We start from the raw sequence: 14,578 nt of genomic DNA, 5'->3' as shown, positions 1-14,578 counted from the left end.
TGGAGAAAGCAATATATCTTTGTTTTAAAATAATTTGTTTAGGCCAGGCATGGTGGCTCATGCCTGCAATCCCAGCACTTTGGGAGGCCCAGCTGGGTGGATCATTTGCGGTCAGGAGTTTGAGACCAGCCTGACTAACCTGGTGAAACCCTGTCTCTACTAAAACTACAAAAAATTAGCTGGGTGTGGTGGTGTGTACCTGTAATCCCAGCTACTTGGGATGCTGACGCACAAAAACAGTTAAACCTGGGAGGTGAAGATTGCAGTGAGCTGAGTCGTGCCTCTGAACTCCAGCCTGGGTGACAGAAAGACACTGTCTCAATAATAATAATAATAATAATTGTTTCAAATATTTTTGATTTCCACACATGTTGAACAATTTGGCAGGCTTATTTCAGTTTTATTCATCCATTTTCTAAAAGTCTAATCCTTATAAGATTCTGCACAGGGTGGCTAGTGCTGCTCTTCTGGAATCTGTAACCCTGAAGAAAATATCACTCTTAAAATTATGGCTCCTCTTAAGCTTAGACAAGCATTCCCTACAAAAGTTTGAGATACAGATATTTGCATTAAAGGGATTTATTACCTATAGTTTTAGTAATGCTGACATTATGGGTAAGCTGTCTGCTGATCCATTGTCTTGTTTTGCAAGCAGAACAAAGCAAACCTATTTCCAGTCTGTGGATAAATTCCATGTTGACATTTCTGGGAGAAGATTGGGAGTTAACTACCAAGCTATTGATTTTTTTTTCTACTGTGAGCCAAATCAAGTCTTCAGTAATGTGCACAGTCCCCGCAGTTAAATTCAAGGTGATAAAAGGAAAGTTTAGTATTGATGTCTGAAGTTAGAAAAGTCTGTTTCATAATTTACCAGAGGTTTTTTTTTTTTAAAAAAATATGTATTCCATTGTATAAGTATTAGGCTTTGGGTATAGAATATTCAAGCTAGAAATTAAAATCCAGCCGTATTTCTGAATTTACCATTGGTGTACCCACTGAATTAGATACAATTTTTAAGTTTGATGATGAGAGAATTATAGCATTGTTAAAAGGAAAACTTCAGGCAAATTAAATCTAACAGAGTTTAATTGAGCAAGGAAAAAATATGGTTCACAAATCAGGCAGCCTCCAGAATCACAGCAGATCCATAGAGACTTCACGGATGCCTCATGATCCGAGCAATTTATAGACAAAAAAAGGAAAGTGATGTACAGAAAATGGAAGTGAGGCACAGAAACAGCTGGATTGGTTACAGCTTGGCATTTGCTTTATTTGAACACAGGTGAAATATTCAGCAGCGTGCAAGTAGCTGAAGTATGCCACGGAAGCGTTCTCCTAAGGTAGGTTTTCAGTCTCATCTACCTACTATGTTGTCTTATGGTTTGTCCACTAGGACTCAAGTATGGAAGTACAGAGGCTTTCTCAGGCCATATTTAGTTCGATCTAACAGCATTAAGGGTAGTAAAAAAAAAAGTACAACTTTTTTGCTCTTCTGCTTTTTGAATTTCTACTAAACGTTATTTTTTCACAAAATTTAAAACCAATGAAAAATGAAATTCCTTCATTCAATCAATCATTGATTTATTCATTCAGTAAGTATTTATTAATGCACATTCTATGTGAGATACTGTGCCAGGTATTAGTTACACAATAGAGAGCAAAACAAAGTCCCTCCTCCTGAGAAATTTACTACTTAGTATAAGAGCAAGGCATTAAGTAATTGCATTTGGAAAGGAGATTTTAATGGCAATGAAATATATTTGCATTTCAATTGCTGTAGCACCATGAAGATGTCTAAGTACCACATTGGCAAATAACATTTTGTTTCCTGCTTCATTATTTTGCTAAATCTTATATGTTAAGCATATTAATAATTCACTATCTATAGTCTGTAATAAGGGATTCCACCATAGTTTTTTTTTTTTTTTCAAAATAGCTGGAAAATATAGGTGTCAAAACTGAAAACATTTTAGCTTTTTTGAAAGAAAGATTTCCAAAGTGTATGATGTTCTTTTTCACTATCTTGAAACATATAGAAGATAATTTATGCATTAGCAAAATGTCTGCGTTAGAGGAGGATACAAGAAAATGATTTTTCCTCATGTAATAACTGAAGGTAGGTACCCTCAGGTTGGTAGTAGCTCTGCTTCACATGGTGATTTAAGGACCCAGGTTTCTTCCATTTTGTAACTCTTCTGTCCTCTAGGACCTTGTCATCCTGTGCAAGGTCAGGACTGCATCCAGATTTTAGCCACTGGAAAAGGGGGATAGTGTGAAGGAGGCACCCCTCTCTTAAAAGGCCCAGTTCTGAAGAGGTAGGCACATGTCACATCTACTCATATTTCACATTTCATTGTTGAGAATTTAGTCACATGGTTACATCAGTCTGTGAGGGAGACGGGGAAATGTAGCCTATTTTTGTGCCTAAGAATAATGGGTGGATAATTTTTAGATTTTTTTCTGCCTCTCCCACAGCCTGAAACTCTGGCTGCCAAGTTTCTGTGTATATTTTTTTCACACTCATCCTCTCTCTGGGCAAGCCACAAAGAGCACATTCAACGCCTCCCCTTAGGGAGACAACTCAAAGTTATATGTTCAGCTGCTGCATCCCGCTCAACATCCTTAGGTACGCTGATGAGTGATGATCAGTCCTCTCTCTTACATCTGTAGATAGCTGCTAGTTATCTGGTAACCTACAAATTGAAGGTAAAATACTTTCCTCTCTTTCTGTCACCCCTTCCTCCCACCAGAATAAATGACAGACCAGAGACAGGATAACCATAATTAAAACTCTTGTTCAGAAAGGGGAAGAAGGAGAAACACAGCAGTCACTGATCCATAGCACTGATGGAAACCAGCTAGACTGGGGAGTCAAAGACCTCTGCCTTAATAGTGAAGGAACTTCCTTGATTGGGCCTTGTTTCTTCTTTATGGGAGTAAATTCTTATCCACTGCTCTCTGGCCCCCTGCTCTACTCACTGGAAGTAACTTCTTTGCCTACTATTCTTCTTGATCATATCGAAGAGGACTTTGGGGAATTTGTTACTCTTGAAGGCTTTGTATATTTTACAGCTTAGTTTGTAGGCCCGTAGAGTCACAAGGCTATTTGGTTCTTAGGCTCATAGATTCTTTAGCAACACCGTTTCCTCAATCATAGTAAATTCTAAGTTTATTTGCTTCTGAGGTGCCTGTAAGCACAACCAAAAATTTTTCTGGATGTATTCTAGATAGTACTTCAACTTTTGCTTTCTTGCTGTTTCTCTGACATGTTATTTCACATTAATAGCAGCTATCTTGAGGCTATCTGAATAATTAGGCTTTACTGGGAAGGCAGCAATCTGACCTTTTGCCATTTGGAATCCAGAATCAGTGAGCTTTTTGGGTGAGGGAGTGGCTTAATCTTTGGCCCCTTCTCCTTAAAATCATTGCCACTTTTTGAGGAGGTCTTCGCTGATCACCCTACTTAAAAATTCCACCTGAATTCACCTTACCCTGATTTTTTAAAAGCACTACTATCACTTTCATATATGTACATATATATATATATATATAAGCACATTCAATACCTTCCCCTAGGGAGACAACTCAAAGTTATATATTCAGCTGTATATATATGTGTATGAAATGATATATAACACATTTCTTATTTATTATACTGTTATTTATTATCTGTCTTCCTCCTCTGGCATGTAAATTCCATGAGGTTTGGAAGTTGCATTATATTCTGTGATGTCTCTCAGGTGTAGAGGACAGTGCCTGCCTGCTGCATGGTAGGTGCTCAACAAATATATGGTATGTGAGTGAATGAATAATTTGAGAGTCTGTTGCCTTTTCAGGATCTGCTGTTTATCATGCTATATCTGAGCTATGCAGATACTGCAGATTATAGTTACTCTTTTCTATTGCAAATAGAATTTTTACTTTGTTCATTTGGCAGTGTAGGGTAGGAAGAGTGCATCTGTTTCTTCTCTGTTCTATCCATAGAGACCTATTCTATGCCAATTGTGGAAATTCCATTATTCTTGTTGGTGATCAGTCTAAGAATGGATAAGTAAGGCATGTTGGCCAGTGAGGGATAAGCGAAATTATATTCAGCTGCTGCATCCAGCTCAACATCCATAGGTATGTTGATCAGTGATGATCAACATCATCACTGGGTAGCATGAAGAAGCTCTAGACATTTTTGTTGTTGTTGTTGTTTCACTTCCTTCCTTTTTGCTGTGGTTTTTTTCTTTTTTTTTTTCTTTTTTTTTTTTTTTTTAGGTAGAGACAGGGCTTCACTCCATTACCCAGGCTGGAGTACATTGGCACAATCATAGCTCATCATAGCCCCAGAATCCTGGGCTAAAGTGATCTTCCTGCCTCAACCTCTCGAGTAGCTGGGACCACACATGTGCATAACCACACCCATCTAATTTTTATATTTTGTGTAGAGATGGGGCTTCACCACATTGCCTCTGCTGTCTCTAATACCTGAGCTCAAGCAATTCACCCACCTCGGCTTCCTCAGTTGCTGGGATTCTGTGACTATTTTTTATTCTCATGATGCTATGATGTTGGAGCTTCAGCAGCTGTCTTACTATCATGAAGGCAGACATTGCTAACATTCTGAGATTTAATGATGGGAAAGACAGAAAGAATCTCGACTCATATGACATTATTGGATCCCTGTTATAATGTTGGAATAATTTTCTTTTTAAATGAGGTAATACATTTGTACTTTAATCCGTTTTAGTCTACTGTTGTGTCATTTGTTGATGCACCTGCAGACACCCTAACTGATACAGCAGCAATGTCTTCAGTACCTATTGAGACTAATTTGCTGCTACACTGCATGCAGCTCATTTGACCATATGTCCATTCATTCATTTATTGAGTAAATTTACTATATTCTACGTTCTGTGCAAAACCTAGATGTAAAAAGATAAAGATACGGTTTGTGCATGTCCTCCTGGATCTGACAATAGTGGAACAATTGCAAAGTCAATAAACTGGTAGTAATTGTACTAGTTGCAGCAGTTCTACTGAATTTGAATGATGGTAGCACTTGCTCTGGGATAACAGTGTGCTAGACAGATGATTTGTCTTCTAGGTATATGAAGATGGATTTCACCTATCCATCCTTCACCGTTTGAGGGAGGTTCTCTTCTATTGCCACAGAAGAAGTGGCACCAATGTAGGCAATTGTGACCATATTATTTAGTTCCTATCTATTGATTCATAGGTGGAAAAGATTATATAGAGTTATGAAAGCATGGAAGATAGTTTGCTACTTTGCTTCTTTCTTGTCCATGCCCACTTACAGGTTCTCTTAAATACTTAGATGAATAGAACTCTGACTGTGGTTAGAATGCCTATGGCTGGGCACGGTGGCTCATGCCTGTAATCCCAGCACTTTGGGAGGCCAAGGCAGGCAGATCACCTGAGGTCAGGAGTTCGACACAAGCCTGACCAATGTGGCGAAACCACATCTCTACTAAAAATACAAAAATTAGCTGGGTGTGGAATGGAGGTGCCTGTAGTCTCAGCTACTTGGGAGGCTGAAACAGGAGAATTTCTTGAACCCAGGAGACAGAGGTTGCAGTGAGCCAAGATGGTGCCACTTCACTCTAGCCTGGGTGACAGAGCAAGACTCCATCTCAAAAAAAAAAAAAAAAAAAAAAAAAAGAAAAAAAGAATGCATACATCAAATTGTAGCCATTTAAATGTGCTCCTATAGGCTCTTGGTCAATTTTGCATATATGCCTGGAAAACAAATTAGAATTGCAGATTTTTAAATATTTCAGTTTTATCCTCTGGAAAGCTATAGCTTCATGTGTTTGTGTCTTAAAAAAAATAACCCTACAGCTTTATCAATCCAAGCCAGCTATCTAGTCATTGATATATTGAACAATTTTATTTGCAAAGCTGTTCAATATCTGCAAATGGTAATGTTAGTGGTCAAATGAATATGTGGGCTTTATACCTCAAACTCAGTAAGAGAAGTTGTATATTCTCCACTTTTTTTTTTTTTTGGCAAATTTGAATTCAAGTGACAAACACATGCATCCTCAGGATGAAAAAGTGTGTTATATAATACTAGATTCACTGGACTACTTTTCATATTAGGCTCATTGAAAGTTTATCTAGAGAAGGCCAGGTGTGGTAGCTCATGCCTGTAATCCCAGCACTTTGGGAGTCCTATTTGGGCAGATCACTTGGGGTTAGGGGCGTGAAATCAGCCTGGCCAACATGGTGAAACTCCGTCTCTACTTAAAAAAAAAACTAGCTGGGCGTGGTGGGACATGCCTGTAGTCCCAGCTACTTGGGAGACTGAGGCAGGAGAATTCTTTGAACCTGGGAGGCGGAGATGGCAGTGGGCTGAGATTGGGGCATATAATTGGCTATAATTTATAAGAATGTTGTCATCTAGTGTGTCACTTAAGGTCTTAGGCTGTGAATCTAACTATATTTAATGAAATGGCTTACTGTACAAAAAGGTTCTCAGAGAACAAAGTACATACGCACTGTTCTGTCCCATTGCTGTGATTTTTTTGTAATACTTTACACACTCTGAAATCCAATTAACGTTAAAGGATTAAGTGTGAGATTTTGGTTTATGCAATTTCTGTATTTCATACTACTCCCTCTTAATAAACAGTTTTCACTGATGAGATGAAGGGCTAGTATAAAAATGTCTTTAAATGAGTAAACTTTCTTTGGTAAGATTAAATCATACAAATTATTTTTAAAACCTGATACATACAGTGGTTAGCCCAGTTTTCTAATTTTCTGGATGTAGAACAAAAGGTTTAACATACATTCCTTGGGCTGTTAGTGCTATTGAAATCTTTTGTCCCATTTAAGTCCTAAACACTTTTGGTTGGTTGAATAGGATGTGAATTTTATTGGTTCTCATACCATGCGTTTTGGCTTAATTTCAGGTTTATATATATATATGTGTGTGTGTGTGTGTGTGTATTAAGTAAAAATAAAATTTCAGTTACTTTTTGAAAGCACCTGAAATCTTGGATTGGAATAGGTTGTCTATTTCAAGTCAAAGCTATGGTTTTCCCTTTCTGCTTTACCCTTCTTCAAATGCTGTCTTTTTTTTTTTTTTTTTTTTTTTTTTTTTTTTTTTTGAGACAGAGTTTCACTCTTGTTACCCAGGCTGGAGTGCAATGGTGCGATCTTGGCTCACTGCAACCTCCGCCTCCTGGGTTCAGGCAATTCTCCCGCCTCAGCCTCCTGAGTAGCTGGGATTACAGGCACGTACCACCATGCCCAGCTAATTTTTTGTATTTTTAGTAGAGACGGGGTTTCACCATGTTGACCAGGATGGTCTCGATCTCTTGACCTTGTGATCCACCCGCCTCGGCCTCCCAGAGTGCTGTGATTACAGGCTTGAGCCATCGCGCCCAGCCTCAAATGCTGTCTTAATGTAATTCTTTCCTGAGCTTTCCCCGTTTCCTTAATAATGTATAGGATGGCAATAAAAATAGTTTTAAATCCCATCCCTCTATGAGAGGCTAACTCCCTAAGTATAAGCTCCTTTTGTTTGTACTTGTAATTGCTCATTCAACTTTGGTATTGCCCCGTACATTGTAAGCTTCCTGAAGGCCAATAATGCCTCTGCCTCTTCCATTGTTGCTTCCCCAGTAACTTCTGTATATTTCATAAACAAATAATGAAAATGAGCGTTTTTTCATATGTTTGTTGGCCTCCTGTATGTCTTCTTTTGTAAAGTGTCTGTTCATATCCTTTGCCCATTTTTGAATGGGCTTGTTTGTTTTTTTTTTTCTTGTAGATCTGTTTTAGTTCTTCGTAAATTCTGGATATCAGCCCCTTGTCAGATGGGTAGACTGCAAAAATTTTTTTCCCATTCTGTTGGTTGCCGATTCACTCTACTGACTGTTTCTTTTGCCGTGCAGAAGCTGTGGAGTTTGATTAGGTTCCATTTGTCTATTTTGGCTTTTGTTGCCATTGCTTTTGGCGTTTTGGTCGTGAAGTCCTTGCCTACGACAAACATATGAAAAAATGCTCATCATCACTGGTCATTAGAGAAATGCAAATCAAAACCACATTGAGATACCATCTCACACCAGTTAGAATGGCGATCATTAAAAAATCTGGAAACAACAGATGCTGGAGAGGATGTGGAACACTTTTACACTGTCGGTGGGAATGTAAATTAATTCAACCATTGTGGAAGACAGTGTGGCGATTCCTCAATGACCTAAAAATAGAAATCCCATTTGACCCAGCAATCCCATTACTGGGTATATATCCAAAGGATTATAAATCATTCTACTATAAGGACACATGCACACGAATGTTCATTGCAGCACTGTTTACAATAGCAAAGACCTGGAACCAACCCAAATGCCCAACGATGATAGACTGGAAAGGGAAAATGTGGTACATATACACCATGGAATATTACGCAGCCATCAAAAATGATGAGTTCATGTCCTTTGTAGGGACATGGATGAACCTGGAAACCATCATTCTCAGCAAACTGACACAAGAGCAGAAAATCAAACACCGCATGTTCTCACTCATAGGCGGGTGTTGAACAATGAGAACACATGGACACAGGGAGGGGAGCACTACACGCTGGGGTCCGCTGGGGGGAAATGGGGGAGGGACGGGGGGTGGGGAGGTGGGAAGAGATAGCATGGGGAGAAATGACAGATAGAGGTGAGGGGACGGAAGGCAGCAAACCACACTGCCATGTGTGTACCTATGCAACAATCTTCCATGTTCTTCACATGTACCCCAAAACCTAAAATGCAGTTAAAAAAAAAACTACCTTGAAAAAATTAAAAAAAAAACCAAATCATGAAAATGATATATTCGATCTAAAGGGAAAAAAAGTGTTTATCTAGAGAGAAAGTTTATGTAGAAAGAAAAAGTAGGGGCCGGGCGCGGTGGCTCAAGCCTGTAATCCCAGCACTTTGGGAGGCCAAGGCGGGTGGATCACGAGGTTGAGAGATCGAGACCATCCTGGTCAACATGGTAAAACCCCATCTCCACTAAAAATACAAAACATTAGCTGGGCATGGTGGCACGTGCCTGTAATCCCAGCTACTCAGGAGGCTGAGGCAGGAGAATTGCCTGAACCCAGGAGGCGGAGGTTGCGGTGAGCTGAGATCGCGCCATTGCACTCCAGCCTGGGTAACAAGAGCAAAACTCCGTATCAAAAAAAAAAAAAAAAGAAAAAGTAGTACACTCTTTTCCTACAGACAGAACAGGTAGATTAATTTATATGCATGTGGAAGCTGTTCAGGAACTACTCTTAGTTTGCTTTATGTATTTAAAGTTTGTCTTAAGTATCTTTAAGTCTAAGTATTCCTATTTTTTTCCTCTGTTCTAGATTGATTTTGGAATTTCCAATTTTTATTCTTGTGTACTTTATGATTACCAGGTTCTTTCATGGTATTTGACAGTTCGCATTGTTTGTTTTGATTTGTGATATATGATGGATAAGTATAGTTAACAGATACAGAAGGGAAATTGTCACACGTAATCCATGTAAACCTATACTTTTAAAAAGAGGAACTAATAATATATATATCTGTGATGAAATAAAAAAATAGATTCTCATATCTAGAAATAGAAAAAGGTTATTAAAATTGAGAGGAAATAAAGCTAGCAACCCTGCCTATACTAAAGAATACTTTGACTTTCATAGTAGTGCCTTTTGTCAACTAAAGAAAGAAACTGGGGCAAAATTAATGTAAGTTGAGAATTTATTTGGGTCAAATTTTGGGACTGCAACCAAGGAAACATAGATTCGAGTTGGCAGGAATATATGCTTTGATTAGCAGCAGTTACAAATGGGCTTTTAAAGGGGAAAAAAAAGGGCAGTTCTTACACTGGATCGTTAAAATAACATAAGTGATCAATATGTTCTTTGTATCACAAATTCCAGGAACATTAAAATAATGGGCAATGGTCATATTATGCAAACTGTGGTAACAGTTTAGGTAATTTGTCAGCTAGTCTGGAAACTATAAGGAAGAAAAGAAAGAATAAAATGCCTTTAAACAATTGCCCCTGGGCATGGGTGCAGGGGGCATGACTGAAGTTTTATACTTAAGTCTCAATGGGTCTGATGCATTTTGCATACCTCACATAGCTCAGCCATCTCTGAGCTGCTTTTCTTCTCATTTCCCCTGTTTGGTTGAGATCTTCCTCTTCTGAAAGCATTGATAATCAACATTAAATGTAGGTTTTTCTCACATTGCTGGGAAGGCTCATTCCCAGGTAATTTCTCTCTACATTGGAGGGAAGAAGAGAGGCACTACAGCTTAAGAATTTAGTGAGGTCTTAGGCTAAATTAACTGGCAACGCAAAGGGACAGAGGAATTGGATCTCAGTTAGGATTTCATTCACTTATAAAGGAAGTGTGGCATGTTGAATCATTTCTATGCATCTAGCTGTCATGAATTTAGTGTGTTGAACACTTTAGATATCTAGAAATGCAAAGCATAATCAAGAATAAAAAATACGACACAAATAAGGACAATTACTAATTAAACCATTTGAAATCCAAATGTGAAAAATATTCCTATAACTGAATGTAACCAATCAAATATATCATATAAGGCAAGCGTCCCCAAACTTTTTACACAGGGGGCCAGTTCACTGTCCCTCAGACCGTTGGAGGGTCGCCACATACTGTACTCCTCTCACTGAACACCAATGAAAGAGGTGCCCCTTCCTGAAGTGCGGCGGGGGGCGGGGGGGCTGGATAAATGGCCTCAGGGGGCCGCAGTTTGGGGACTCCTGATATAAGTAGTCTGTCTTTACAACCATGGGTGGTCTTGCAGTCATTTAGCCTTTTGGATGATCTTCTTAAACTGAGTTTCAATTTCTTCTCCTGTTCTGAAGAACCGGGTGACTGGCTGCAGGTCAGTTTCGGTTGGAGATCTCTGGTGATGGAAGATGTCTACTCATGCAGGGCTGCCTTTTTAAAATGAGAAATGTAAATCCATGAGTCACAGTCTTTGAGTTTAGCTGCACAAGTGTTGGTAAGCAATATTTGATATAGCTTCTTCCAACATGGATAGAGAGAGTCTAAAAAATCTCCAAGTTGGAAGCCATGGTATTCAGTATCTTCAATTCCCAAGAGCTTCCTGTTAAAAGAATCCTCAATTAATTTAGAATTTTTAGTGAAATGCTTTTTAATGCCTTGGTAATAATGAAGAATATCACCTTTAAGGATTGCTGGTTTGCAGACTCCTTCATCCCGGCACATGGGCCTTTCTGGTATTATTTCAAAGGGAAAAAGCTGATGTTTTCCAAGCGGGGGTAGAATGTAAGTTAAGCAATACCAGTGGAAGAGCCTTAGGCCAGGAGGGTTAAAAGTTTCTGTAAGCTTTGTCAATTTATTTTCTTATTATCCCATTTGTGTGTTCTACCAGTCTGGAATAAAGAGGGTAATATGTCCAATGGAAATGCTGAAGAATTAACCATATGTTACAAATGGACTGAGTAATCTGTCTAGTGAAATGGGTTCCTTGGTCACTGGGAAGACTGAAAGGAACTTTTCAAGAAGGAATAAGACAACTGTGTTAACCATTTTAATGGCTATGGTTAAAGATGCAATTGACAAGAAAATTTGGTCATTTTCTTTTTTTGTTGCCTACAATTCAACATACTAATCATAATTATGACTGATAACATACACCAAGACATACTAGATTTTTAGTAATCTCGTACAATTTTAGGACACTTCAGCACATTTATACATATGTAACTTAAAGCTAAATACCATTTCTTATTTGACATTTCTGTATGATTTTACCTACTGAATAAGCCTGGTCTCTCCCTTTGGAACTTCCAGGGGTCCCAAAGTTAGTTCTAGATAAAAAGACTTAATTTAGAATTTGAAATTTGATTTTGAGAAGTTTATTAAATATCAAAGTTTTAAGACACTGGACCAAAATAGAATCATTTATTTATCCAAAGCGATGATTAAAATATTTCAAATAGCAAACAAAACAAAACAAAAGTCCCTTATCTGTGTTAGAGGAGATTCAGTTTTCTAAACAATCAAGACTTAATAAAGACAGGATGAGACCAATATAATCTCTCACTTCCTCTCCCCTATTTTTTCTTCTGCAGTTTACTTGAAAGGTGAAATTCTTTTAATACTTCTTCTTAATACTATACAAAAATCTCATTCAAAAGAGAAAACCGAATTCTACCTTTGTGTTTTTAATGGTGAAAGCAATTTTAATAAAACCTTATAAACAGATCCATCCAATCTCAATCAGTTTTGACCACACAAGATAAGATTTCTATAAAACTTTTTAAACCTCTTATAGTTTAATTCTTTCTTTCCCAAACTTTCTATGTCCATTTGCTTTTCTATATTTCTTTAAAGTAACCATTAAATAAACTCCAAGCTAAGCAAAATTACTTTTCCTTTAACAAAAACCATATTCTCCTGCCTTTCTTATGACCTTCTTTACCAAAAACACATCCTTCTTTTCTTAAGTACTCTGTATACCAAAGTATTTCTTTTGTATCTAGTAGTTTTAATTACATATTAACTATAAGTTTAACTATTAGTAATTCTAATATTCATTGAAAAATCTAGTAAGAAATTTTAATCATGTATCATGTGCAGAAGCTAGGACAAAGGATATAGCTGTGAAGACAATGCCTGGAGAATCTTGCCCTGCTCCAGCATGGTTATAAGACATAACTGGGCCAGGGAGGACACATTGGGTTTGGTTGGCTCTGACATGCATCTGGTGGCCTAAGTGCTGTCAACATACACGTGTTTTCAGGTGTCACTATAGCCACCTGTCTAGATTTCAGAATTGAAAGGCTCAAAACCAAAGACATAGGCTCACAAACAATTAAGCAGTTATAAAAAAAAATCATGGAAGCAACCATTTTAGGATGTTTAAAACATATATTGAAGACAGTATAAATCTGTCTTACCTGTAGACTCAGGAAAAAAATATCTAAAATTAAATTTCATCAATCTTGAAGACATTTCTAGTCTGTTTTGCCAACAATTTAAAAACAAGTTTTGTTTACAGAGATTATTAAAGTCTTATGAATTTGAAAAGTGATTAGTCTTATTTGCATAATTTATGAACGCTATTTCTTTATAAATCAATTTGGTACCATGTAGACAACATGCAAACACAGACATGTGCACATGTACACATAAAAATACAGATACACACAATTGAAAGTCTATTAACTTTAATTTTAAAATTCCAGCCATGAGACTGGTAAAATTCACTAGTTTAAAAGGACAGTTGGATTAAACTATACCTCTGTAAATGGAGCAAGTTAAAGCTTATCTGTCCCCAAGGTAGCAAGTTTATATCTCAAAGCCCAGGGAGATAATTTAAGCTTTATTATTATCATCTAAGGAGTTTGGATATATTACTAAGAGGAAGATTAAAAATGGATACCAAGGTAATACAAAATCATAAACATTCACCACAAGACTTTATAAGGAGGCCAATTTTATTTAGATAGGTAGTTCTAATTTAGTCTCCATTTTCTACCTGGACCACTGAGCTCCGGGAGGAGCCCATTAACAAACAGACCTGACAAAAAATTTCCAGTTTTCAGGAGGGCAGAGCATCAAGGTCTTTAAAAATCAAGGATCTCATCTTTACACCAAATCCTGGGGCCCCTTAAAGAGGGAAATGCCTTAGGATGGGCTACGCAGTGTTTCCACAGTGCTACGCACTACAAAGACATTCCCCTGGTGCTGGGGGACAGGTGGGTGACCCAATGCCATCAGCTCCCTCTGTGATCAGCCCATTTCTCAAGAGAGTTTTATCCCTTGGTGATGAGTTTTTCTGTATCCTCCAAGTGTTCAAACTGCATCTTTCTAATCTAATGACAAAGAAATGAGTGGCCCTCTGCAGTAATATTCATTGCAACTGCGTCACCCACTTCTAAAACTGCAGTTCTTGTCAGTGACTTGCCAGCTACATAGAGGTCACAGAAAGGTGATAGTTTCCTCTGATAGTACAAGGTAATCCCTATTACCCCAAAAGCCAAAAAAAAAAAAAAAAAAAAAAGGTCAGGTAACTCAATGCAAAAGAGAACAAATCTTTAGACCTGAGATGAACTTTCATATGACTCTTGGAACTCCACGATGAAGACAGAAACCCTTCAAGTGAGGGGTGTGCATGGCACCTTTTTCTGTGTTTCTCAAGGGGTTTCAGGGATGTTAGAAGTCTCTTCTAGATTTCTTCATGTGGCACCAAAGATGGTAAAGGGAAGAAGGAGCAGAGTAGTAGGAAATGGAAGAACAAGTTTTAGAGGAGCCAATTTAGGGAGATTTTAAGCTTTCTAAAAGACTAATGAAGTTTTATATTTTTCTCAGCAAAAATCATGTCAATAAAAAAGGAGGCAAACAGAGGGAGCAAGCATACAATTAAAAAGGAGTTTTGGTTGACTAGAAAAGTTCTTGGAAATGGTTCTAAATGGGAGCAGAAATGCCTTGCTTTTAAAAAATTTATATATATATATAATTTTATAATATATATTACAAATGTTTTATATATATTTATGTATATATATACGTAAATATATATAAATATATAAAGCT

General features: G+C 37.6%; 1 protein-coding gene across 13 annotated transcripts in view; it reads left to right on the top strand.

The window, feature by feature from the left end:
- The window catches only part of CHODL (chondrolectin), a 371,149-nt gene that overhangs the window by 4,230 nt on the left and 352,341 nt on the right, over positions 1–14,578 (top strand). For all 13 annotated transcript variants that reach the window (XM_010344886.3, XM_074389471.1, XM_074389468.1 and 10 more), the window contains exon 2: positions 1,283–1,340. The gene's annotated coding sequence lies outside the window, so the exon portion shown is untranslated. The remainder of the gene's footprint in view (positions 1–1,282; positions 1,341–14,578) is intronic.

The sequence above is a fragment of the Saimiri boliviensis genome, chromosome 18 (assembly GCF_048565385.1).
Source record: "Saimiri boliviensis isolate mSaiBol1 chromosome 18, mSaiBol1.pri, whole genome shotgun sequence".
In the NCBI taxonomy this organism is placed as follows: Eukaryota; Metazoa; Chordata; class Mammalia; order Primates; family Cebidae; genus Saimiri; species Saimiri boliviensis.
Note: the sequence above shows the minus strand (reverse complement) of the source record. Positions and strands in the feature narration are given on the sequence as shown.